At 41.0% G+C, this 24,460-nt stretch overlaps 1 protein-coding gene across 1 annotated transcript in view; it reads right to left on the bottom strand.

Moving 5' to 3' along the window:
- The window catches only part of rai14 (retinoic acid induced 14), a 280,091-nt gene that overhangs the window by 228,604 nt on the left and 27,027 nt on the right, over positions 1-24,460 (bottom strand). The window lies entirely within an intron of this gene.

Genomic DNA, 24,460 nt, shown 5'->3' with positions numbered 1-24,460 from the left:
ACCATCAACAAAGGAAATAACACTAAGGTAAAAGTAATAAACGTAAAGGAAATTAGTCAAATTCAAATTTTGCATGGAATTTAAAACATTTAAAACAGACATGCACACACTCTCCCATTTCCAGAATACTTAGGTTTACACAGGCAGGAAACAACTGGGGCCAAGCACAATAAAGTTCTACGGACAAAGTAGTATTACAGTACAACCTTAGAGTTACAATGTAATTTGCATCACAAGGGATGTTTTCAAATCCCTAGCTTTTACAGCACTGTACTTTAGATGGTGTATGTTTATTCCATTGCATCTAAAAGTAGGCTTTATATAATTAAAAAATATTCATCATTTTGGTGTTATATTTCTTCCTCCTACAAGCTATACACTTAAAATTTATGCTTTGGATCACCTAACCATTATTACTAGATTCACCTGGTCTTTTCTATTATTTCCACAGGAGGTCTGCTCATAAATTCAGGCAAGTGGAGAACCCAGTAGTCAATTCTGGGCCCACTTTAATTGTCAGTATATATAGATGGTTTGGATTTGGACAGATATAGCATATCAAAATTTGTTTCTGACATCAAAAAAGTTGTAGATTGGAAGAGAATGGTGCGGTCAACCGTGTCAATGGCTACAGAGAGGTTGAGAAGGATGAGGAAAGATATTGCACCATGGTCACTATCAAAGAGGACGTCACGTTTGGCTTTGATTAAGGCCGTTTTAGTGCTGTGGTAAGGGTGGAAACCTGATTGGAGGGATTCAAACATGGAATTGCAGGAAGGATAGCATGGATTTGGGAGGCAACATGTTCAAGGACTTGAGAGGAAAGGGAGGCTGGAGATCGGCCACTAGTTTGCAAGGAGAGGGGTCAAGGGTGGCTTTTTTTTTTAAGGGGGAGGTAATGACGGCAGATTTGACAGGAAGGGAGAACAGTACCCGAGGAGAGGGAACAATTTACAATGTCAGCTGGTATGGGGCTAGAATGGGAAGTTAGGTGGTCAGCAGTTTCATGGGAATAGGGTCGAGAGAGCAAGAGGTAGGTCACATGGACAAGGTGAGCTTAGAGAGAGCATGAGGAGAGTCATAGAGTTATAGAGTTATACGGCACGGATGGAGGCCCTTCGGCCCATCGTGTCCGCGCCGGCCATCAAGCCCTGTCTACTCTAATCCCATATTCCAGCATTTGGTCCGTAGCCTTGTATGCTATGGCATTTCAAGTGCGCATCCAAATGCTTCTTGAATGTTGAGGGTTCCTGCCTCCACAACCCTTTCAGGCAGTGAGTTCCAGACTCCAACCACCCTCTGGGTGAAAAAGTTCTTTCTCAAATCCCCTCTAAACCTCCCACCTTTTACCTTGAATCTATGCCCCCTTGTTATAGAACCCTCAACGAAGGGGAAAAGAGATAGGAATGAAACTAGAGAAATATGCGAGTTCAGGGATAGAGCAAGGGGAATCATAGAATCATAGAAACTTTACGGCACTGAAGGAGGCCCATTCGGCCCATCGCGTCCGCGCCAGCTAAGAAATGAGCTACCCAGCCTAATCCCAACTTCCCGCATTTGGTCCGTAGCCCTACAGGTCACGGCTCTTCAGGTGCACATCCAGGTACTTCTTAAATAAGTTGAGAGTTTCTGCATTGAACACCCTCTCAGGCAGTGAATTCCAAACATCCACCACCCTCTGAGTGAAAAATATTTTCCTAATTTCCGCTCTAATCCTTCCACCAATCACTTTCTATCTATGCCCCCTGGTTATTGACCCCTCCACTGAGGGAAATAGGTCCTTCCTATCCACTCTATCTAGGCCCCTCATAATTTTGTACACCTCAATCAAACCAAGGAAAACAACCCCAGCCTATCCAGTCTGTCATCATAGCTAAAATTCTCCAGTTCTGGCAACATCCTCGTAATTCTCCTCTGCACCATCTCTAGTGCAATTACATCCTACCTGTAATGTGGTGAACAGAACTGTGCGCAGTACTCAAGCTGTGGCTTAACTCGTGTTTTATACAGGTCCAGCATAACATGCCTGCTTTTATATTCTATGCCTCGGCTAATAAAGGAAAGCATTCCATATGCCTTCTTAACCACCTTATCTACATGTCCTGCTACCTTCAGGGATCTGCGGACATGCACTCCAAGGTCCCTCACTTCCTCTGCACCTCTCAGTATCCTCCCATTTATTGTGTACTCCCCTGCCTTGTTTGCTCTCCCCAAATGCATTACCTCACACTTCTCCAGACTGAACTCCATTTGCCACTTCTCTGCCCATCTGAACCAGTTCATTGATATCTTCCTGCAGTCCACAGCTTTCCTCCTCACTATCAACCACACGGCCTACCTTTGTGTCATCCACAAATTTCTTAATCATGCCCCCTACGTTTAAGTCCAAATCGTTAATGTATAACACAAAGGACCTAGTACCGAGCCCTGCGGCACCCCACTGGAAACAGCCTTCCAGTCGCAAAAACACCCGTCGACCATTACCCTTTGCTTCCCGCCACTGAGCCAATTTTGGATCCAATTTGCTACATTCCCTTAGATCCCATGGGCCTTTACTTTTTTGATCAATCTGCCATGTGGGACCTTGTCAAAAGCCTTGCTAAAATCCATGTAGACTACATCAATTGCGCTACCCTCATCGATCCTCCTTGTCACCGTCTCGAAAAATTCAATCAAGATAGTCAGACACGATCTCCCCTTAACAAATCTGTGCTGACTGTCCTTGATTAGTCTGTGCCTTTCTAAGTAACAGTTTATCCTGTCTCTCAGAATTGATTTCAATAATTTGCCCACCACCGAGGTTAGACTGACTGGCCTGTAATTACTCGATCTATCCTTCGCTCCCTTTTTAAACAACGGTACGACGTTAGGAGTCCTCCAATCCTCCGGCACTATGCCTGTATTCAGTGAAGTTTGGAAAATGATTGTTAAAGCCTCCGCTATTTCCTCCCTGGTTTCTTTTAACAGCCTAGGATACATTTCATCCGGCCCTGGTGATATTTTTTTTTTAATTCGTTCATGGGATGTGGGTGTCGCTGGCGAGGCCGGCATTTATTGCCCATCCCTAATATATCCACTTTCAAACAATCCCCTTAATACTTCCTCTCTCACTATGTTTATCTCATCCAATATTTCACACTCCTCCTCCTTAACTTCAATCCCTGTTTCATCCCTCTCTTTTGTGAAGACGGATGCAAAGTATTCATTAAGAACCATACCAACATTTTCCGCCACCACACATAGTTTACCTTTTTGGTCTCTAATTGGCCCTACTCTTTCCATAGTTATCCTCTCGCTCTTAATATATTTATAAAACATCTTTGAGTTTTCTTTGAATTTACCTGCTAATATTTTTTCATGCCCTCTCTTTGCTTTGCTAATTTCCTTTTTATCTTCACCCCTGCACTTTGTATACTCCTCTAAGCTTCCCATAGTGTTGAGTTCCCGGGAAGGGAGGGATGTGGCAGAGACAGCTGAACGGATGGTCTCAATCTTAGTGACAAAGAAGTCCATGAGCTCCTCACGCTTATTGTTAGAAGTGAGGGTGGAGGGGGCAGGGGTGAGGAGTTTATGGCAATGGTTGGTAGTGGAGAAAAGAAGCCAGGTGTTACAGGAACATCCTGTAGTGGTGAGCAGTTTGACAGAGGAGAGCAGGGCCCGATAGTGCTTGATGTGATCCACCCAGATCTAGCGATAAATGGCTAAACCAGTTGTCATAGAATCATAGAAAGTTACGGCACAGAAGGAGGCCATTAGGTCCACTGTGTCCGTGCCGGCCGAAAAACAGCTATCCAGCTTAATCCCACTTTCCAGCACTTGGTCGTAGTCACGTAGGTTACGGCACTTCAAGTGCACATCCAAGTACTTTTTAAATGAGTTGAGAGTTTCTGCCTCTACCACCCTTTCAGGCCGTGAGTTCCAGACCCCCACCACCCTCCAAGTAAAAAATTTCTCCTCAACTCCCCTTTAATCCTTCTATCAATTACTTTAAATCTATGCCCTCTGGTCACTGACCCCTCTGCTAAGGGAAATGAGTCCTTCCTATCCACTCTATCTAGACCCCTCAATTTTATACAAGTCAATTAAATCGCCCCTCAGCCTCCTCTGTTCCAAAGAAAACAACTCCAGCCTATCCAATCTTTCCTCATAGCTTAAATTCTCCAGTCCTGGCAACATCCACATAAATCTCCTCTGTACCGTCTCTAGTGCAATCACATCTTTCCTGTAATGTAGTGACCAGAACTGTACACAGTACTCAAGCTGTGGCCTATCGAGTGTTTTATATAATTCTAGCATATCCTCCCTGCTCTTGTATTCTATGCCTCGGCTAATGAAGGAAAGTATCCCGTAAGCCGCCTTAATCACCTTATCTATCTGTCCTGCTACCTTCAGGAATCTGTGGACATGCACTCCAAGGTCCCTCTTTCCTCTACACTTCTCAGTATCCTACCATTTATTGTGTAATCCCTTGCCTTGTTTGCCCTCCCCAAATGCATTACCTCAAACTTCTCTGGATTGAATTCCATTTGCCACTTTTCCACCCACCTGACCAGTCCATGGATATCTTCCTGCCGTCTACAGCTTTCCTCCTCACTATCAACCACATGGCCAATTTTTGTATCATCTGCAAAATTCTTAATCATGCCCCTTACATTTAAGCCTAAATCATTAATATATATCACAAAAAACAAGGGACCTAGTGCTGAATCCTGTGGAATCTCACTGGAAACAGCCTTCCAGTTACAAAAACACCTGTCAACCATTATCCTTTGCTTCCTGCCACTAAGGCAATTTTGGATCCAACTTGCCACTTTTCCTTGGATTCCATGGGCTTTTACTTTTCTGACCAGTCTGCCATGTGGGACCTTGCCAAAAGCCTTGCAAAAACCCATGTAGACGACATCAAATGCGTTACCCTCATTGAATTTTTTTGAGGAGGTAACAAGGAGGGTCAATCAAGTTAGTCAGACACAACCTTCCCTTAACAAATCTATGCTGACTGTCCTTAATTAATCCGTGCCTTTCTAAATGACTGTTTATACCTTCCCTCAGAACTGTTTCCAATAATTTGCCCACCACCGAGGTAAGGCTGACTAGCCTGTAATTACTCGGTCTATCCTTTTCTCCCTTTTTAAACGACGGTACAACATTAGCAGTCCTCCAATCCTCCAGCACCATGCCTGTAGCCAGAGAAGATTTGAAAATGATGGTCAGAGCCTCTGCTATTTCCTTCCTTACTTCTCTGAACAGCAACATCAGTTGTGTGTCATAAACGTTCATGTCTGGATCCCTTGGACTTAACGGAGAAAAGATGGGGTATGTACCAGAGGGAACGACCAGGGTGTGAATGAGCACAGGTTTTACTGAGGAAAAGGGCATCAGAGGCAGAAGTGAAGGAGTGATTCACAGATCGATAGCTACGGCAGCAGCAGAGCTTATCGGGAGACCCAGAGCGACACATTTAAACTGCGCAAGAAACAAACAGAGGGAAAACCTCAAAAAGTGACGTCATAGTCAGCACAGAGTGAGGAGCGGCAGACCTGAGCAATTAGAGCTAAGTGTTTAATTTATCATTTAACTTAAGTATAAAGAGCATAATATCCTTCAGGTAAACAAATAGACCTAAGAGGCTAAATAGCCTAAATAGATCCAAGGGGATAAAATAAACTAAGTAGAGGAAGCCAACATTAAAGGGATCCAATATGCATTAAATAAATAATCAGAGTAATTAATTACCAATTAATCTGAAATCAAAATACTCCACAGCTAATTAATAACAGATCTCAAGTGACTCTTAGTTCTAGATATAAATTACTGCTAACTAATAAATAAATTTGGCGGGGGAGTGGGACTAGCTGGATTGCTCTTGCATAGAGTTGGCACGGACTCGATGGGCCGAAAGGCCTCCTTCCATGCTGTAACCGTTCAATTATTCTATTAAATAAATAAAATTTTAAAAAATAAAGATTAGAGATGGCAGTGCAGACTGTGTGTCGGGACTGTGATATGTGGGAGTTTGTGGACAGTGAGACTGTCCTGGATTGCCACATCTGCAGGAAATGTCTCTCTCTTGAATCACTCCGGCTCAGAGGCGTTGAGCTGGACTGAGAGTTCGAGACACTCTGACATATAAGGGAGGGGGAGAAATATCTGGATAGTTTTCTCCAGAATACAGTCACACCTCAGAGGAAAGCAAAGATGCAGGAAGGGGAGAGCGTGACTGTTAGTCAGCAGGGTAAGGGGAACCAAAGGGAGGTAGAGAAGGAGGTCCCGCAGACACTGGTCCTAGCCAACAGGCACAATGTATTTGCTACCCTTGAGGATAAGGATGTGGGCTACGGGGTGGATAGCCAGAACGCTAACCATGGCACCATGGAGCAGGACACAGTCCAAGGAGGGGAGGGACAGAATCAAAAGGTAGCAGTCATAGGGGATTCAATAATTAGGGTTTAGATAGCGTTCTCTGCAGTTGTGACCATGAGTCCAGGAGGGTGTGCTGCCTACCCAGTGCAAAGGTAAAGGATATCTCGAAACAACTGGAGAAGAACTTGGAAAGGGAGGGAGAAGATCCAGTTGTCGTGGTCCATGTTGGGATCAATGACGTAGGGAAGAAAAGGGAGGAGGTCCTGATAAGGGAACATCAGAAGTTAGGAACTAAATTAAAAAACAGGACCTCACGGGCGGTAATCTCGGGATTACTTCCCAAGCCACGTGCTAATTGACAGAGATAATACTACTGGGATGGGCTCCACCTGAACTGGAATGGGACCAGCGTCCTAGCAGAATGGATAAATGGGGCTGTGGGTAGGAAATTAAAACTAGTAAGGCAGGGGGAGGGATCTGGTGAAAATAGCATAAGTCTGAAGATAAAAGAAATAGGAGATGAGAGTAAAGGTCAGGCCAAAGAAAGAAATAAGGGTAACAAACGCTCAGGGAAGAAGTACAGTCATAGATCTTAAGTATAAAATGACTGTTAAAAATAAAGTAAGGGGAACAATTAATAAAAACAAACTGAATTGCCTGTACAGCAGTGAGCACAGCATCCAAAACAAAACGGGGGAACTGGAGGCAATAATTCATAACGACGAGCCAGATGTGGTAGGGATAACTGAATCATGGCTTAATAAAGAACAGGACTGGCAGTTAAATATTGGAGGATATAACGTATCTAGAAAGGATAGGGAAGAAAGGGGGGTGGGGTAGCTGTACTAATTAGAGACAACATGATGGCAGTAGAAAAAAGGGACGTAAGTAACATTAAGATAGAAACAGAATCCTTTTGGACTGGGACAAAGGATAAAAAGGGATTAATCACGTTAATAGGGGTATTCTACAGACCACCTAATAGTGGAAGGGAAGTGGAGGAAAAAAATATGTAGGCAAATCTATGAAATGAGTAAAAAACATTGAATAATAATCATGGGAGATTTCAACTACCCCCAAATAAACTGGCAAGAAGTAAGGAAAGGGAATGGTGCTTTTACAGTGTGTACAGGACTCCTTTCTTATCCAGTATGTGAGAAGCCCAACCAGAGAGGAATCATTGATGGATCTAGCAATGGGAAATGAACTAGAGCAGATAAGAGAACTAAGCATATGGGAAACATCTGGATAATGTGGTTTAAAATAATGTGGTTTAACATAATGTGGTTTAAAATAATTATTGAGAAAGGCATATGCAAGACAAAAAACAAAACAGTAGATTGGGAAACTGCTAATTTGAGGGGATTAGAATGGAACTAGGGAAGGTAAACTTGAAAAAAAATTTGACAAAATGGTGATCAAGAGAGTTCAGGAGAAATATATTCCTCCAAAAAACAAGAACAAACTCGCCAATAATGAAACACCATGCATGAATAAAGAAATAAGGGTGAAATTGAAACTAAAGAAAAAGGCATACTCCAAGTACAAAGACAATAAAGGAGAGGATGACAAAAGGGAATACGAAGAGGTTAGGAAAGAAGTCAAAAAAATAATTAGGAAAGAAAAGAGAAACTACAAAAGTAAATTACCAAGGAATATAAAAAGAAATAGTAAAGTATTCTACAGAAATAAATTACAAAAGAGAAATCATGATGATTCTGACCATTTGTATATTCAGTAGTCCTGTATGTAATGTCTCTCTGTCTGAACACTATTCAACTCCTTTGATTGCCTTGACAACAGGCAGTTGGAAAGATTGTCTGTAATCACCAGGCATTGTTCTCTGACTATATATGCAGTACCTTTCATGGAATCCCACACTCACCTGACGAAGGAGAAAGCCTCCGAAAGCTTGTGATTTTCAAATAAAACTGTTGGACTATAACCTAGTGTTATAAGATTCCTTACAGAAGAAAAATCAGGATAGGGATAGGGCCACTAAGGGTGACACACAGTAAACTCATGGGTAATGACAACAAAATGGCAGAAATATTGAATAGTTACTTTGTCTCAGTATTTACCAGGGAGACTAACAAGATGGCCATGACATTAGAAGAAAAAAACAAAAATGATAGAAGGACATTTAAGATAGAAAGTGAGGGGGGGGGATAATTGATAAACTAATCAAACTTAGAGAGGATAAAACCCCTGGTCCGGATGGATTGAATCCATGCATATTAAAAGAAGTTAGGGAAGAGATAGCAACGGCACTATTACATATATACATTCACACACATATACATACACACATATACAAATAAATTAATTAGAAAAGGAAATAGTGCCAGAGGACTGGCGGACAGCTAATATGATTTAAAACAGGAGATTGATCTGTAGTTCCCTGGACTTGTTGTATTAGCTTAACATCGGTGGTGGGCAAGATAATGGAATCTTTACTCGAAGATGTAAGTGAAAAATATCTAGAAGACAAAAATATAATAAAGAACAGTCAGCACGGATTTCAAAAGGGGTCATGCTTAACCAACCTTATTGAATTCTTTGAAGAAGTAACAGAAAGAGTAGACAAGGTTAATGTAGTAGATGCAATATATTTGGATTTTCAATAGGCCTTCGATAAGGTTCCGCATAGTAGACTTATGACTGAGGTCAGAGCATATGGATTCAAGGGACAGGGTAACGGAATGGATAGCAAGCTGGCTACAAAACAGAAAAGAGAGTAGGGGTTAAAGTTAGCTACTCAGACTGGCAAAAGGTGGGAAGTGGTGCTCCTCAGGGCTCGGTGCTGGGACCATTGTTGTTCACAATTTATATTAACGATTTGGACTCAGGAATTGGAAGTACAATTTCAAAATTTGCAAACACCAATATGGGGGGGCGGTGTAGTTAATACAAAAGAAGAATGCGTCAAAATGCAAGAGGACATTAATAAACTTGCAGAATGGATGTGCAATTGGCAAATGAATTTCAATATAGATAAGTGTGGGGTATTGCATTTTGGTAGGAAGAATAAAGAGGCCACATACTGCTTGGATAATAAGTCTAAACAGGGTAGAGGAGCAAAGGGACCTAGGGATACACATTCACAAATCACTAAAAGTAGTGACACTAGTTAATAAGACCATAAAAGAAAGCAAATCAAGCACTTGGGTTCATTTCTTGAAGGAGAAAAGTGAAAAAAAGATGTTATGTTAAACTTGTATACAACCTTGGTTAGACTACACTTGGGAGAATTGTTCACAGTTCTGGTCTCCATATTATAAAAAGGATATAGAGGCATTGGAGAAGGTGCAATAATGATTCACAAGGATGATATCAGAATTGAGAGGATGTACGTATCAGGAAAGGCTGAACAGGCAGGGGTTCTTTTCTCCAGAAAAGAGAAGAGGGGTGACCTGATAGAGGTCTTTAAGATTATGAAAGGATTTAATAGGGTAGATGGAGAGAAAATGTTTTTACTTGTGTGGGAGGCCAAAACTAGAGATCATAAGTATAAGATAGTCACTAATGAATCTAATGGGGAATTCAGGAGAATCTTCTTTACCTAAAGAGTGGTGAGAATGTAGAACGTGCTACCACAATTAGTAGTTGAGGCAAATAGCACAGATGCATTTAAGGGGAAGCTAGATAAGCATGAGGGAGAAAGGAATAGACGGATATGCTGATAGAGTTAGATGAAGAGGGGTGGGAGGAGGCTCGTTTCGAGCATAAATGCCGGCATAGACCAGTGGGGCTGAATGGCCTGTTTCTGTGCTGTAGATTCGATGTAACTCGATGTAATACAGAAGTATCGTGGCGAACGGAGGGTCAAAGGCTATACAGTTGGGTATTTGAAAGTGTAGTTGTAAGTAACCTGGGGAAGAGTTTTTTCCAGGGACGGATGCAGAAGGAAATGGGGTTGGAAGGGGGATGAGTGGTGAGGGATACAAGGAAGTGATCAAAGATGGCCTTATCTCTGATTTAGACAATGGGAGTAGATAGGCCACGTGAGATGGCAAGGTCGAGGGGGAAAGAGGTAATTCATAGGATCAAAATAAATACAAAATATTATATCACAGATTACAAATAGTGAAGCTAAAATAGAGTCTAAATCTGAATGTTACATACTATGTCATACTGCATTCATACTGAAATATTGTGGAAATATGCACTCAGAATTTGAATGTGCCAGTGTTGGCTTTAATAGAGTGGTCCAGCTAATTGCTAAGTATCTTCACAAACATTCACATTTTGCATAAAAAATTAATTGTTGTCACAATCACAAATATGTAAGTCGCACAGCGGAGTTGAGGGGGGTAATATAAAAAGCATAACACAACTAGAGTCCAAAAACTAGCAGATAGCATTGACAGGGATTCAGATTGAGTATCTATCCAGTTTATAATATACAAAGATGCATCAGGACAAAATGTATAATTGTGCCAAAATGAAAACTGGTTCACATTACTTCTAGTAGCAAATGGAGGTCTGATTTTTCAATGATCTGATCTTTTGCAACTACAAAATAAGATATTAATCTGACAGGATACAGGCTGATGGGAAATTCTTAACAAGTTTGGTCCACCACACAGTTCATTAATAGTTCTATTTACTTCCCAATATACGCCAGAAGTTCTATTTGGCTTACAGCTACAGCTATGGATAAGCACACTTTCCGGTAAATCACTGTTGCATAGAACAGCAACAGCGTTGGGATTTCAGCAGTTATTGCCAGGGCATCAGTTCTAGCAACAGTTGTGTTTTAATCAGATATTATTCACATGTTCCGCACCAAAGGCCACACCTGTAAGCGAGTCCTCACTCCCTACGGACCAAAGCGTGCCTTTATGTACCGATATCTGTTAATGTTGCAAGCCCAGGAATTGAACAGAGACCCTTGCCACTGATTTAACTTACTGGATGCGAAGTTTGATCAGGATTAAGTGAAATCAACAATGTATCTTTCAATTCAAAAGAGGTGCCAGTTATACATCTAGTTAGTGAAAGGGTGTGTCTGCAGCTTCACAGACTATTCGTTGAGTGAATGTCAGCAGTGTCCATCTAATCAGGCCCAAATACATTTGTCATCTGACTGCAAACTTCTCTTGCCTTAATGAATCATTTGCAGAACAAAGCAAGCAGCTGTCAGGAAGTGCTTCTGGTGATCCCAACCCAACCATCTTTGCAATTAATCATTATTAACACACAAAAGAAAGTTAGTCATATCCCAGCTGGTTTGTCTCCAGGAGTGAGGCACATCAGCATAATAAAGTGTGACGTCTGTTATTTCTTTACAGAACTAGGTTTCAAAGGTACAGTAATGAACAAATGGAACAAAATGATGGACAAAATATTACATTTTGCCACGGGCATCTTCAGACAGCTCTTATAAATTTTTACAATTAGAAAGTCTTGTAAGTTATCACTTGTAGTCTTGTATATTGACACCGTTCCACATATAGGCTGTAATACAAGAATTTTTTTTAAATGTCATCTAGAATCAAAAGCAGCATGTGGCTGTGACATTAAGCAGTCCCGGTCAGATATAAAACTACCTGCAGTAACATACAAAACTTGGCTTACAATTTTTTTTTCTATACAGCCCAGAAATAATTTTCTATCTTCTACTGATCTGTAATAGCTTTGGGCTTTGTGCCACTGCCACCTAACATTTAGTCACAGTCAGCTGCATGAGGTCCTGTCTGGTAGATTCATTTTGTAGCTTCAGGAGGCAATAAATAAATGCATTTTCCAACCCGAGTGGTATTCAATGATCACAGCTATCTGTTTTATAAATGCATGATGCCATGAACTGTCAAGTAGTTAGAAAAAAACATAGGACTTTCAATCTGTTACAATTAATTTATATTTTGGTCTCCGTATCTGAGGAAGGGTGTCCTTGCCATGGAAGGAGTGCAACGAAGGTTTACCAGACTGATTCCTGGGATGGCAGGACTGACGTATGAGAAGAGATTGGGTCGACTAGGCCTATATTCACTAGAGTTTAGAAGAATGAGAGGTGATCTCATCGAAACATATAAAATTCTAACAGGACTAGACAGACGAGATGCAGGGAGGATGTTCCCGATGGCTGGGGAGTCCAGAACGAGGGGTCACAGTCTCAGGATATGGGGTATGCCATTTAGAAACGAGATGAAGAGAAATTTCTTCACTCAGAGGGTGGTGAATCTGTGGAATTCTCTACCACAGAAGGCAATGGAGGCCAAGTCATTAGATGTATTCGAGAAGGAGATAGATATATTTCTAAATGCTAAAGGGATCAAGGGATATGGGGAAAAAGCAGGAACAGGGTTATTCATTTTGTAGCTTCAGGAGGCAATAAATAAATGCATTTTCCAACCCGAGTGGTATTCAATGATCACAGCTATCTGAGTTAGACAATCAGCCATGATCATTTTGAATGGCGGAGCAGGCCCGAAGGGCCGAATGGCCTACTCTTGCTCCTATTTTCTATGTTTCTATGTTTCTATAATGTTGTATCCTAGCATTTGGAAAAATAAGCACACAGGTAAACTGTTTTAAGTGGTTAAAAGAATTATTTAAAAAGCAACTAGATACACACCCAAATAAAATCAGAAAATGCTGGAAACACTCAGCAGATCAGGCAACATCGGTGGAGAGAGGAAGGGAGAGAGTTAAGGTATAGGGGAAGTTGTAGGCTCAAGCTTAGGATGGGGATCCCCATCCTCAGCATGGCCGTCAGGGTGGTCTGCACGCCTGGGTTCTAACTGCCTTTTTTTCCCGCCATACTCCTGGTCCACTGAAGCCTCCTCTGCTTTGCAAAGTTTTGCATACTTCCTTCCCCCTCTGCAATTTTACTTTGACTATTCACTCACCCTCTGGGTCTTGGATATATTTTTTGCTGCTCTAATTTCTCTCATTATTCCCTCCTTTTCTCTTGCACCATCATCACTTCTGTCATTTAATCACTTTGTGTCCTCCATAACTTAAAGACCTCTTTTTATCTCCCTGTTCCCCACCCCCCCACTTTCCCCTGCCTCTGTTCCTCCCTATAATCTGTTCATCTGTGACGTCATCTGGATCTGACAAAAGATCACCGACCTGACATGTTAACCCTACCGACCTCTCTCTCTACAGTTGCTACTTGACCTGCTCAGTATTTTCTGTTATTTCAGATTTCCAGCATCTGCAGTTTTTTGCTTTTAAGTTCACTCCCAATATCATTAAGAAAATTAGACTTTGAGCTGGTCATAATTTACAAAAGAAGTGTACATCAGCAAAATGAAATAGAAATCAGTGCAACAAGCAGAGAATGTTCTTGTCCAAATCCCTATTCCCCACAAATCATGTTGTGTAGAATACTGTACTAAAATACTGTACTAATAGAAGTACCATTTAAATGTTCAACTATAACAGAATTGGAACACATATTATCCAATAATGTTATTGACTGTTTCGATCAAGGATTCTACTCATAATAACCTGTCTTTCTCTTTCAGATGTTTTGCATTTCCAGCACTTGTTTTTTATTTCAGATTTCCAGTATTCACAATTTTCCTTTCCATATGTTATCTAATTCCCCATATGCACAGCACATCTACATCTGCAACTTTAGGAATTTTAAGTCAACTTTAAATTTTAACCTTCTGAACAGGAACAAAAATACTTCAATTGGAGTGGACAGGCTTTTAAAACCCAAGCCTTGTCACCAAATAACCAAAGAAAGAAAAGAAAGAACTTGCATTTATATAGTGCCTTTCAGAACCTCAGGAAGTGCTTTACAGCCAATGACATACTTTTGAAGTATGGTCACTGTTGCAATATAATGAAATGTGGCAGCTAATTTTGTGCGCAGCAAGATTCCACAAACAGCAATGAGATCAATGACTAGATAATCCGTTTTAGTTATGTCAGTTTGAGGGATAAATATTAGTCAGGGCACAGGGAGAACTCCCCTGCTCTTCTTTGAATCGTGCTACGGGATTTTGTACATCCATCTGAGGCAGATGGAGCCTCAGTTTAACGTCCCATCTGGAAGGCAGCACCTCCAACAGTGCAGCACACCATCAGTACTCCACTGACGTGTCAACCCAGATTATGTGCTCAAGTCTCTGGAGTGTTGTTTGAACCTATGGCTTTCTATCTCAGAGGCGAGAGTACTACCACTAATCCAAGGCTGGCACCAGTTCTGAATTGATGTCGTCTACTCTCAAACTCTTTTCAACCTGGGAATTTTCTGCACTATGGGCCTTGACCTTCAACCTTAATTTCTCAACATATAAACACAGCTATTTTTTGCAATGAGGACAATGGATTAAGCGACCAAAGCACTGACTGAGATTTTCTCTTGAAGTACTGTATGTGCACATGAACCTAGACATTCTGTCACCGTTTACACAATATTCACTTACGGTTGCTTTCCTTGCCTGTCACCAGTGCACAATCGTAGAATCATAGGGTTACAGCAGGGTAGTAGGCCATTTGGCCCATCGAGTCCGCACCGGCTCTATGCAAGAGCAATCCAGCTAGCCCCACTCCCTCGCCCTATTCCCGTAGCCCTGCATATTTTTTCCTTGCTGGGTTTATCCTTACACCCTTTTTTGAACAAGGATGTAAACATTTGCAATTCTCCAGTCCTCTGGCTCCACCCCTGTATTTAAGGATGTTTGGAAGATTTTGGCCAGTACCTCCACAATTAACCTTGGCCATCCCCTCTGCCTCCATGAGTAGATCTCCTTTATGTTCCCTAATCGGCCTCACCACTCCTCTTACTACCCGTTTACTGTTTACAGGCCGGTAGAAGACTTTTGGATTCCCTTTTATGTTAGCCGCCAGTCTATTGTCATACTCTCTCTTTGCCCCTCTTATTTCCTTTTACAGGAGATGAGCTACTAAATTATTTTGTACGGATTACTCATATGCATGCTGAGTGGCTGATGTATGATTCGTGTTACCTTAAAAGTTTAAAGTTCACATTCAGGGAAATCCTGCCTAATGACGCTAAAGCAAGTGTGTGATGTATTCAAAAGCTATTTGGTTAGGAACCATATAACAGTACTCTATCCAACAGCAAAAAGTGTGTACATTTTACCAAGGGAGGTATAGTGGTAATCATAGCGTGGTACAGCACAGGAGAGGCCATTCAGCCCATCATGCCAGTACTGGCTCTTTGAAAGCGCTATCCAATTATTCCCAATCCCCCACTCTTTCCCCAGAGTCCTGTAGATTTTTTCCCTTCAAGTATTTACCCAATTCCCTTTTGAAAGTTACTATTGAATCTGCTTCCACCACCCTTTCAGGCAGTGCATTCCAGATCATTACAACTCGCTGTGTTTAAAAAAAAGTTTCCTCAGGTCGACTCTGGTTCCTCAGCCAATCATCTTAAATCGGTGTCCTCTGGTTACCGACCCTCCTGCCACTAGAAACAGTTTCTCCTTATTTATTCTGTCAAAACCGTTCATGATCTTGAAAGCCTCTATCAAATCTCCTCTTAACCTTCTCTGTTCTAAGGAGAACAACCCCAGCTTCTCTAGTCGCTCCACATAACTGAAGTCCCTCCATTCCAGTTAATCTCTTCTGCACCCTCTCTAAGGCCTTGACATCCTTCCTAAAGTGTGGTGCTCAAAATTGAGCACAATACTCCAGCTGAGGCCTAACCATAGGAACATTGGAACAGGAGTAGGCCATTCAGCCCCTCATGCCTGCTCCGTCCTTTGATAAGATCATGGCTGATCTGTGATCTAACTCCATATACCCGCCTTTGACCCATATCCCTTAATACCTTTGATTGCCAAAAAGCTATCGATCTCAGATTTAAATTTAGCAATTGAGCTAGTATCAATTGCCGTTTGCGGAAGAGTTCCAAATTTCTACCACCCTTTGTGTGTTGAAATGTTTTCTAATCTCATTCCTGAAAGGTCTGGCTCTAATTTTTAAGACCGTGCCCCCTACTCCAGGAATCCCCAACCAGCGGAAATAGTTTCTCTCTATCCACCGTATCTGTTCCTCTTAATATCTTATAAACTTCGATCAGATCACCCCTTAACCTTCGAAACTCCAGAGAATACAACCCCAATTTGTGTAATCTCTCCTCGTAACTTAACCCTTGAAGTCCGGGTATCATTCTAGTAAACCTACGCTGCACTCCCTCCAAGGCCAATATGTCCTTACGAAGGTGCGGTGCCCAGAACTGCTCACAGTACTCCAGGTGCGGTCTAACCAGGGTTTTGTATAGCTGCACCAGTGTATTATAAAGGTTTAGCGTAACTTACTTGCTTTTGTACTCTATGCCTCTATTAATAAAGCCAAGGAACTTGTATGCATTTTTTTTTTAAAACAGCCTTCTCAACTTGTCCTGCCACCTCCAAAGATATCTACATGTGCACCCGCAGGTCTCTCTGTTCCAGCATTCCCCTTAAAATTGTACCATTTAGTTTATATTGCCTCTCCTCATTCTTCCTACCAAAATTCACACTTCACTGTGTTAAATTTCATCGGTCATGTGCTGTCTGCCCATTTCAACAGTCTACGACCTCCTGAAGTCTGTTACTATCCTCCACGTTGTTTACTACATTTCTGAGTTTTGTGTCATCTGCAAACTTTGAAATTATACCCTCTATACCCAAGTTCAGGTCATCAATATGTATCAAGAACAGCAATGGTCTTAATACTGACCCCTGGGGAACACTACAATATACTTCCCTCAAATCTGAAAAACCATTCACCATTATTCTCTGCTTTCTGTCCCTTAGCCAATTTTGTATCCACGCTGCCACTGTTCCTTTAATCCCATTGGCTTTAATTTTGCTAACAAGTCTATTATGTGGTACTTTATCAAATGCCTTTTGAAAGTCCATATACATAATATCAACTGCAGTACCATCCAACGTGTTGTGTGGCACTATCACTGTGCTAAATGGGATAGATTCAGAACAGATCTAGCAGCTCAAAACTGGGCATCCATGAGGCGCTGTGGGCCATCAGCAGCAGCAGAATTGTATTCCAGCACAATCTGTAACCTCATGGCCCGGCATATTCCTCACTCTACCATTACCAACAAGCCAGGGGATCAACCCTGGTTCAATGAGGAGTGTAGAAGAGCATGCCAGGAGCAGCACCAAGCGTACCTAAAAATGAGGTGCCAACCTGGTGAAGCTACAACTCAGGACTACATGCATGCTAAACAGCGTAAGCAACATGCTATAGACAGAGCTCAGCGATTCCACAACCAACGGATCAGATCAAAGCTCTGCAGTCCTGTCACATCCAGTCGTGAACGGTGGTGGACAACTCGCCAAGGCATTTCGACAGCACCTCCCAAACCTGCAACCTCTACCACCTAGAAGGGCAAGGGCAGCAGGCACATGGGAACAACACCACCTGCACATTCCCCTCCAAGTCACACACCATCCCGACTTGGAAATATATTGCTGTTCCTTCGTCGTCACTGGGTCAAAATCCTGGAACTCCCTTCCTAACAGCACTGTGGGGGAACCTTCACTACACGGACTGCAGAGGTTGAAGAAGGCGGCTCACTACCACCTTCTCAAGAGCAATTAGGGATGGGCAATAAATGCTGGCCTTGCCAGCGACGCCCACATCCCATGAACGAATAAAAAAAAAGTACTCTCATTGACCCTCTCCATTACTTCATCAAAAGAACTCAATCAAATTAGTCAAACACGATTTTCCTTTAACAAATCCATGCTGACTTTCATTTATTAGCCCATATTTTTCCAACTGCAATTAATTCTTCCCAGATTGTTGTCTCTAAAAGTTTTCCCACCACCAACGTTAGGCTGAGTGGCCTTTAATTGCTGGGTTTATCACTCTCCCCTTTTTTTGAACAGGGGTGTAACATTTACAATCCTCTGGCTCCATCCCCATATCTAAGGAGGATTGGAAGATTGTGGCCAGAGCCTCTGCAATTTCCATTACTTCCCTGAGTAACCTAGGACACATCCCATCTGGACTGGGTGACTTCTCTACTTTGTGTACTGCCAATCTTTTAAGTACCTCCTCTTTGTCTATTTTTATCCTATCCAATATCACTACTACCTCCTCCTTTACTGCTACAATGGCAGCATCATCTTCTCTAATGAAGACTGATGCGAAGTATTCATTTAGTATCTCAGCCATGCCCGCTGCCTCCACAAAAACATATATTTTGTCCCTAATCGGCCCCACTCTTCTTTTGACTACCCTTTTACTATTAGTTTCCATTTTTTCCCACTTTCTTCTACTTATCTTCCTCCCCATCCCCTGCCCCCATTCCCAGGACATCCTTAATATTAGCAGCAGTAGAGAATATTGCATTTCATACATGGATTCAAACTCATCTCAATTATGTACACGCAAATCTAGAACAATGCAATTGTTAAAAGGGAAACCAATCGAAAAATGCTCATCATACAAACAACAAGAGATTCTGATTCTATGCAAGAGATTTATTTTGATAGCTGCTGAGCAGCGTGCTGGATGCAGTGGGTTTCAAGAATTTACACCACGGAAGGCTTCAAGTAGAAACTGGTATCTCCAGCTGTCCTCAATGTCAATCACATGCCTCCAACAGGAATAGAAAGTTTAGTACTCATCACCTGTCAGACTGAAAGTTGTTCTAACTTCTGTGGTGGGATTCCACAGTGCAGGCCCAAAGACTACTACACTGAACCTAATAGACATTTTCGAAACTTACTTTTTTACTACTGAAGCATAACATCAATACTCCTCAAACATGTTGAAGAGCTTTCGCTAATATTGTATCACTACAGTCTTGGTTTTCAATTTTGTTAACAAATTTGTCTGGCAGCTAACATCCCGTTTGATTTTCACAAAGCTTCAGATTCTTTTTCAAGCAATCAGATTGATCGCCAGTCACTGAAGCACATTATGCATGAAACATATGCATGAAACAGCTTGCAGCAAGTTATCTAAACTGTAGCTCTTCAACCCAGAGAAGAAAACAGATAATACACTCTTTTACCTAAGCAGTCCAACAATTATTAAATAGGAATTTTCTGCAGGCACTGATGAAAAGAACTCCATGCATCCCACACCCTGATCTACAGGAACCCCCCCCCCCACCCAGGCACACAACAAAAGAATCATATCCAAAATACTTATTATACATCTCAATATACAAAAATTCTTGGCCTAGAGTTTCCTCCATGGGCAGAACCAGGACGTTAGACCTGTAAATGCACCCATTTTGCCAATATCAAGTTACACTCAAGTATCTTCCCAATCTCATTGGAATATGCCCAAATTTAAAATGGGCATAAATCAGCATAAACAATCAGGGCCCAAAGAAAGCGGTGAACCCCCTCCATATATTTTTTCTTTAAGCATGAAAATTTAAATTTCAACTCATTTAACCATCATTCATGCACATCGGGCACAACAGCTTTCTAATGTTACTCATACCATAATAATGCATTAGAAGAAACAGAAAATGCAGGGCAAGTCTCAGTGAAGATCAATTAAAATAAAATTGCAATAAAACACCAGAAGAATTACTTCTTTTCCTGTTGCGCCTGAAAATCTGGTCGGAACGTGAAGAGACCCTCCGAACAAGCGCAAATGGAAGAGACTCGCATTTGAGTGTTGGGGATGTGGCCAGTTTTGTGGGTGGAGAATCGTTCCGGCTGAGGGTTTGATGGAAAGCCATAAAACATCTAGTCTTGGGCATATTGTAATTATGCGCGTAACTCACTTACGCCCCAAGATCCGCAATCTTTTAATCCACGTAATTGGTTTGCGTTCAGATTATGCATGTCTCTGGGCACAAATGCGGAGGACACTCCAGGCCCTTGAGTTATCGTCTTTGCCACACCTATTTTCTGCTGTCATGATTTAGTAACTCTGTTGTAGTATTGTTAATGTCTAGAGATATTACCTACTACTTCCTATAGGTTAAAACCTGCTACTTCTATCTCTAACATTGCCGGACTCCACCCCTGGCTCAGCCCATCTTGCTGAAACCCTCTTCCATGCTTTTGTTATATCCAGACTCAACTATTCCAATGCTCTCCTGGCCGGCCTCCCATTTTCCAACCTCCATAAACTTGAATTCATCCAAAACGCTGCTGCCTGTATCCTAACTCATGCCAAGTCCCAGTCACATGTCAACCTTGCACTCACTGACCTATAGTGGCGCCCGGTCCACCAACATATTCATTTTAAAATTCTCATCCTCATGTTCAAATCCCTCCATGGACCTGAACATCTCTGCCTCCACCTCTCTCTCCTCCTTTAAGGCACTCCTTGAAACCTACCCCTTTGACCAAGCTTTTAGTCTCAACAATGTGAAGGATGGTAACAGACTTCAGGAGGACATAGACAGACTGGTGAAATGGCAGATTAAATTTAACGCAGAGAAGTGTGATGTGATGCATTTTGGTAGGAAGAATGAGGGGAGGCAATATAAACTAAATTACAATTTTAAAGGGGGTGCAGATACATAAATCTTTGAAGGTGGCAGGATAAGTTGAGAAGGCTATTAAAAAAGCTTATTGGATCCTGGGCTTTATAAATAGAGGCATGGAGGACAAAAGCAAGGAAGTTACACTAATCCTTTATAAAACGCTGGAGCAGTGTGTTCAATTCTGGGCACCACACTTTAGGAAGGATGTCAAGGCCTTAGAGAGGGTGCAGAAGAGATTTACCAGAATGGTGCCAGGGATGAGAGACTTCAGTTATGTGAAGAGACTGGAGAAACTGGGGTTGTTCTTCTTAGAATAGAGAAGGTTAAGGGAAGATTTGATAGAGGTGTTCAAAATCATGAATGGTTTTGATAGACTAAATAACGAGAAATTGTTTCCAGTGGCAGAAGAGTCAGTAATCAGAGGACACAAATTTATGGTGATCGGCAAAAGAGCCAGAGGCTACATGAGGAAACATTTTTTTTTAAACACGGCAAGTTGTAATCATCTGGAATGCAATGCCTGAAATGGTGGTGGGAGCAGATTCAGTAGTAACTTTCAAAAGGGAATTGGATAAATACTTGAAGGGAAAAAATCTGACAGGGCTATGGGAAAGAGCAGGGGAATGGGACTAATTGGATAGCTCTTCCAAAGAGCCCGCACAGGCATGATGGACTGAATGGCCTCCTCCTGTGCTGTACCTACAGTGATAGTCACCTATCCTAATATCTTTCTCTTTGGCTCGGTGTCAGTTTTTGTCTGATTTTGCTCCTGTGGAGTTATATAAATGCAAGTAGTTGTTGTTGTTTTTACTGATCTAGTGGTATTTTGTTAAATCTTTGTTGTTTGAAGTGCCATCCATATCTAAAAAAAATGTTGTCTGTAAGGTGCCGACCTATAAATTGAAAATACTCGGTAGCACAAATCGAAGTGAGTGATTCAAACTTCCCATGCTAGCAGGGAGTCCCATTAATATCTGAGAACTTGAAGAGTTCTGCAATCTGAACTTTTTAAACAAACACTTCGCTTATATTTGAATACCACTTCATGGACCTAAAATGTAACAAAATACCACCAGGTCAATTGCGAAGAACTAACTTCACTGGTGCTCTACTTTTTGACCTGGACTTGCACATTTTGTTTTGAATAGATATAATTGAAAACATGGATAATGAGAGCACTAGCAATAAGAATGCTTGAAAAAGCCATAAAACTTTACATTTTCCCTAAAATTTCATCTGCTGTTTGATTACAATCCTAAAAACACAAGATGAAGGATATTGAACATTTAGCCAATCCAACCACTCTGTCTAGGCCATGTTTCAAGGCCAAACAAGGAGAAGATTTCCTCTGTGCTCTAGGTCTAATAAAATTGTAAGAATTTCTCTACAACTAGCACACAGAAAACTTGGATGAGATTGTTTTTGATCTTTTTTCTATTTTGCAGAGTTAGGAATTTATTCATCTCCCTTGAATGCTTCAAATCCTTCTCTCATCTTTAGCCCCCTCGCCCTTTTCTACCTCACCCCAATAAATCATCACAATCTTTTTTGTCTTTCTCTATTTTATGAGTATTGTCATTATTAATTTTTTACCCCTTCATCTCTTATTCCTCAAACTCTAAATATCCCATCCTACATGCACTTCCCCCTCCCCCAATCTGCACTGTGTTGAAATCAACACTCATCGCACCATATTTTACTCCATTTGTACTCTCCTAGGGCCTCATGACTGTGGAATTCTATGTTGCTTAATCTTTCCTTTCTCTTACAACTGACAGGTTTTTGAAATCCAAATTTGGTGTCACTAATCATAACGACATCCTAATTTATCGCGTCTTCATCTCTAACACTCTTCAGTCTTCATTCGGTCAGCAATTACTGCACGAGATAGTTGTCTATGCCAAATATCAATAACTAAACACAAAGTTAACCTTCAAGTTTAGCTCATATATGATACATAAAATTTATGCATGTATAATGTAACCAAAACCAGTCTCTGCTAAATTACAATGGAAAACAGATGTTTAATGGTTAATGTACTATATAGATTCTGGCAGATCTATACTACTATAATGTACACATTCACAGAAATAAAGGAGACTTTTTCCTAAATTTTAGTGCCAGATCTTTACAGAATACAAATTGCTGCCAAGTATAAAGTGCAAACCCCAAGAGAATCTCTTCCATGATGTTAAACCAAACAGTAATACTATAGTATTTATCTTGCATGTGCCAAGTCATTTACAAGGGTCAACATTGACATTTTCTATATTTAATACTGAAGATATTTACTGATCACACCAGCAACATTTTGCAGGAAGGAACTTGCAGTGTAGTCACATGTTTAATGATCAAATTGAAAAAGTAAACAAGCTACTCAGGCAATGAACACTGTGTTGCCAGTTACACTGCCAACAGTTAACAAGTATACTATTTCAGGCTTACATACTTCAAATGCAAGTCATTGGAAAGTGGAAAAGTGATCTGCAAGTACTAATCAGAAAGTTATTTCTGAATTTTTATAGGAAAAGACTCATCTAAGGCATCTAGAGCAAATAATATGACACACACAAAGAAATCATTTATTTGGGACTATTTATTATTTTGTTAACAAATGTGTAGCTCAACCTATTTTGAACAAAGGCACATAAAGCAGACAACTAAGCCAGTAATCATTCTATGTATTTAGGAAAACAGCTTCAATGCTATCTTAAAAAAGATTAATACACCACAATCAACAGGCAGTTATGTTTCAAAAGATTACTGCAGGTGGTAATTTGAGGATATGTGAAAACAGTTTAGCAGAGAATTACTGAACACCCAGATCATCCAGAGACTGAATCCCCATCTCAGCTGACGTTTGAAGTTTAATATCTGGAATACAAAGGAGGAAGAACTCCATTTCCAGTGTGGGGTAGGAAGGACAGAAGCAGATCCTTACGCAGCCAGAATGCGACTGACAGCAATATTGGAAATCTCCATATTGGCCTAACCTGCCAGCTGAAGATGGGACTGTATAGGTAGATGACAGCAATAGAAATCTGAGCAAAAAAATGCAATTCTACTCTCTTATATAGACATGCATCAAGAATACTAAAGACATTCCCAGGTTAAATGGGTCTAGAAAGCATTCAATAAGAGGAAGCTAAAGCTCAGCATTCTTGTTACTATCGCCATTTATGAACTCGTTAGCCAAAACGTCATTGTCCTAAGCAGCAAACTTCACAGACACCATTTCCTTAAAGCACAGTCCACTAGTCTCTGCCCATGTCTAGTCTGCCAAAAGCAGCATAAATTTTGTGGAAATCGTGGAACAAAATCAACGACAATCACTGCTGACATTCTTCAATACACGTGGGCATCACATACTTAGAGTTTACATTTAACCATAATAAACACTACTTGCTGCCATTTCAGAGTCTGGCATACGTACAGTACATTCTACAGGTTTGATTACATGACCACAGACCTGCTCACTGAATTAGAAAATGTGACAATTTAGCTAAGGTGCAGTATGAAAAATAACTGTTCAAAATTGTAGAAAGTATTATTTGGTCTTGCAACTGTTGTAAATACCATTATTTATATAGCACCTTACACGACCTCAGGACATCCGAAAGTGATTTACAGAAACTTGTAAAAGTTTACAATAAGAACTGAAATCAAAAATTCATAGGATAAAGTATTAACCAACAA

This window comes from Heptranchias perlo, chromosome 1 (genome assembly GCF_035084215.1).
Source record: "Heptranchias perlo isolate sHepPer1 chromosome 1, sHepPer1.hap1, whole genome shotgun sequence".
In the NCBI taxonomy this organism is placed as follows: domain Eukaryota; kingdom Metazoa; phylum Chordata; class Chondrichthyes; order Hexanchiformes; family Hexanchidae; genus Heptranchias; species Heptranchias perlo.
Note: the sequence above shows the minus strand (reverse complement) of the source record. Positions and strands in the feature narration are given on the sequence as shown.